Genomic DNA, 2875 nt, shown 5'->3' with positions numbered 1-2875 from the left:
AAAAATAACACACGACACAAAGTGACCCCAATTGTAATTTAGACGAGCAGCAGAAACAAAACATCATTCTTAGACAAGATTGCTGAGGCCACTCCGCTTCAAACGGATCAGAAAGTCTTCGACATCAGGGGGAAGAGAAGATGGAGATGTGGAGAGTTTTATGAAAAGGGGACAAAAGGAGAAAGCCGTCATTAGGTTGTGACCGCTCTAACTGCCAGCGTCTCCACTGGGGGGGGTGGGGGGGGGGGGGGAACAGCTGGTTCACTGTGGATGGTGGCAACTGGACGATCTAACGAAGGTTGTCTCACGTGATAATTAGCTGGTATTTACTAAGTGAACACATGAAGGGACGTAATGTGGAGGAACAACAGCCAGGTTCCCTGAGCAATAACATGAACCCACCCAAATGTGCGGAATAGACCAGAAATAACCTTCACAGTGTCGCAGCATGAATGTATTTTCATTTGATTGTGTGGCTGGAAGCTTGCAGGGATCCCCACTTCAGTGTGACCTCTATACAGACTGTAATGAGGCAGAGAAGAAGATGAGCCCTCCTCCAGTGAAGATACCTTTGGAAGATTGTGTGTTATAAAGAGAGATTAGGCCCCTGGGCTGTTTAAATGCTAAACAGGCAAAACGACCCTCAGTGCTTTAGACCTTTTGATCTTCCACCTTTTTAAATGGAAAGCAGCTCCAATGAATTCAGCATTATAATTAATAATATACACTAAATATTTCATCTTTTGATCTACACAGAAGTACAGACCATTGTTGAAGCAGAGTCAATTAAAAATATCCAGCTGTTTTTTAAATTCTTTATTTATTCTTCATTTTAAGATACAAAGGCCAAACATAAAGGAATCCTCTTAGAAACACAACACTGGAATAAACAAAATCCAGGCAAAATTCTATGAGGTTAACAGTCAAAATAGCAAGAAACAAACTCATATAATAGCATAAAAACACATCCGTCAAATTTTTTTTTTGAAATCCATCATAGAAAACCTGAAGAGCGGACAAACAAGAGAAGTACAATAATTTGTATGTTGATGAACATCTAGAAAAAAATGAAGCTGTGTCACCATAAATTCAAATGGGTCCCACATCACGAGTCAATAGAAAGCATGCAGACGTGGATAACAAGGGTGGCTGCTCATGGAAACGTCTGCGACAATAATAAATATTGTACAGTGTTTGACACCAACATCCATCCCAGCCTCTCGGTGACACCGCTATCCCCTCATGCATTTTTAAAGATCTCGAATTTAATATTCATTGTTATCGAAACTAACAGTGTAATATTGCACAAGCCCATAATTCATAATTCATGGGGTGGAGCGGTTTAGAATACTGTGACGGGGGGGTGGCAGAAGCAGATGATAGGGCGGGTCATGTCACATGTCCGGTGGAAGCGTAAAAATCGCTTTTAATTTGGTTTCTCTCTTTCAGTCTTATCAGCGGGACCACAGCTTTTAACTGGAGGCTAAGTGTTGGACCCTAAATAAATGGTCGGCAGCAAACATCTAATATGAACACACTCCTGTACTAAAGTACTGTGTATATGCATGTCACATATTAACACTAAACACTAGACTTTCAAAACTCAGCTTACCAAAGAAACAGCAAGTCTATTGTCTTCTCTTAATTTTTTTTTTAACCTTTACATGTTATAATGACTGTTTTATGTTTACGGTTCGTTCTTCAATGCACACAATACTCTCTTTTTTTTGGTTTTTAGATATTTCAAATATCAAAACACAAACATCAAAGTGCCATAAAAAAGTGAAAGTAGGTGAACACAACTAGGAGCACAGCTGAGTGAGGGGATTAGTGGTGTTTCAGTAGCATTCGCTGTACATTAGGAGCAGATCTGCACTGACCTGAGTCCTCCACTGTTACATGTTTCAATTTGCAGCCTTGTCAACTCAGTTTATGATGCTAACCAACGGGTAATACGCGGAATTGTTGGAAGAGTATCGACTTAATGTAATTATTCCATGAGTGCTGTGTGTTATTTGAGAAATCCTGTCAGCCAGATAAAATGTGAAGTGAGAAAGATCAACACAAGCTTCCTGTGACGGTCACTCCACTTCAAACATCCTGCTCAAGACGAAACTGACAAAGAATGGGATTTTTCTTTAAAAAACACTTCTGCAGCAGCCAATATAAGCAACTGTGACATGAAAACCTTGCAGTCAAGCCATTCAAATTACTGCCAAACAAAGGTGAAATAATTGAGTTAATCTGGAATTGGAATAATCAGAAAAATTTGTTATCCACTGGAAAAGAGTGACCAAGTTGCTGAGGTCATCACTTAAAACCCAATTAACATAATTTTACAATCAACTGTAAACAGTGGGCTCTAGTTTGTCAAACTTGTCAAGTGTTACACTTTTGTCACTTGCCAGTCTTGCACTCATCGTTATGATTTAAATGTTGGAACTAGGTGCCGCGATAATGTTTAAAGGCTCTAAACATATAGATACTACATATTTTGTTTACAGCGTCCATGCTTTTTCCACATTCCAACTTCAAAACACATGTACACACCGCAGTTGGAAGAACGACTTCACAACTCGGGAAGTTGGACCTTCTAAGGAGCACGTAAATGCACAGTAATTTTCTGAATGAGTAATGTAAGACTTGTATAAATGTCTTTTTAGGGCTGAAGATCTCACAACTCACGGCAGCAGCACATGGAAATCTACCATTTCTTTTGAACTTGTTCACTAAAGATTTGAAACTCTTTTTGTTCCTTGATGATGACATCGTGTCTGTCAGTGAGATCACACACTGTTTGGCTGCTTAAATGACTGAGTGTGATGGTTCATTGACTGATTATGTTCCACATAATGAATGAATTAGTCGATTCCTC

At 39.4% G+C, this 2875-nt stretch overlaps 1 long non-coding RNA gene across 1 annotated transcript; it reads right to left on the bottom strand.

Moving 5' to 3' along the window:
* Nucleotides 1–809: 809 nt before the first annotated feature.
* LOC117763704 lies at nucleotides 810–2736 on the bottom strand. Its single transcript, XR_004614200.1, has 2 exons — nucleotides 2214–2736; nucleotides 810–2084 (listed from the first exon to the last, which is right to left on the bottom strand). It is a non-coding gene; the product is annotated as an uncharacterized LOC117763704 (long non-coding RNA).
* Between the last annotated feature and the right edge of the window lie 139 nt (nucleotides 2737–2875).

The sequence above is a fragment of the Hippoglossus hippoglossus genome, chromosome 6, assembly GCF_009819705.1.
Source record: "Hippoglossus hippoglossus isolate fHipHip1 chromosome 6, fHipHip1.pri, whole genome shotgun sequence".
Taxonomy (NCBI): Eukaryota; Metazoa; Chordata; class Actinopteri; order Pleuronectiformes; family Pleuronectidae; genus Hippoglossus; species Hippoglossus hippoglossus.
The sequence above is the reverse complement of the archived record's forward strand: the minus strand, read 5'-3'. Positions and strand labels throughout refer to the sequence as shown.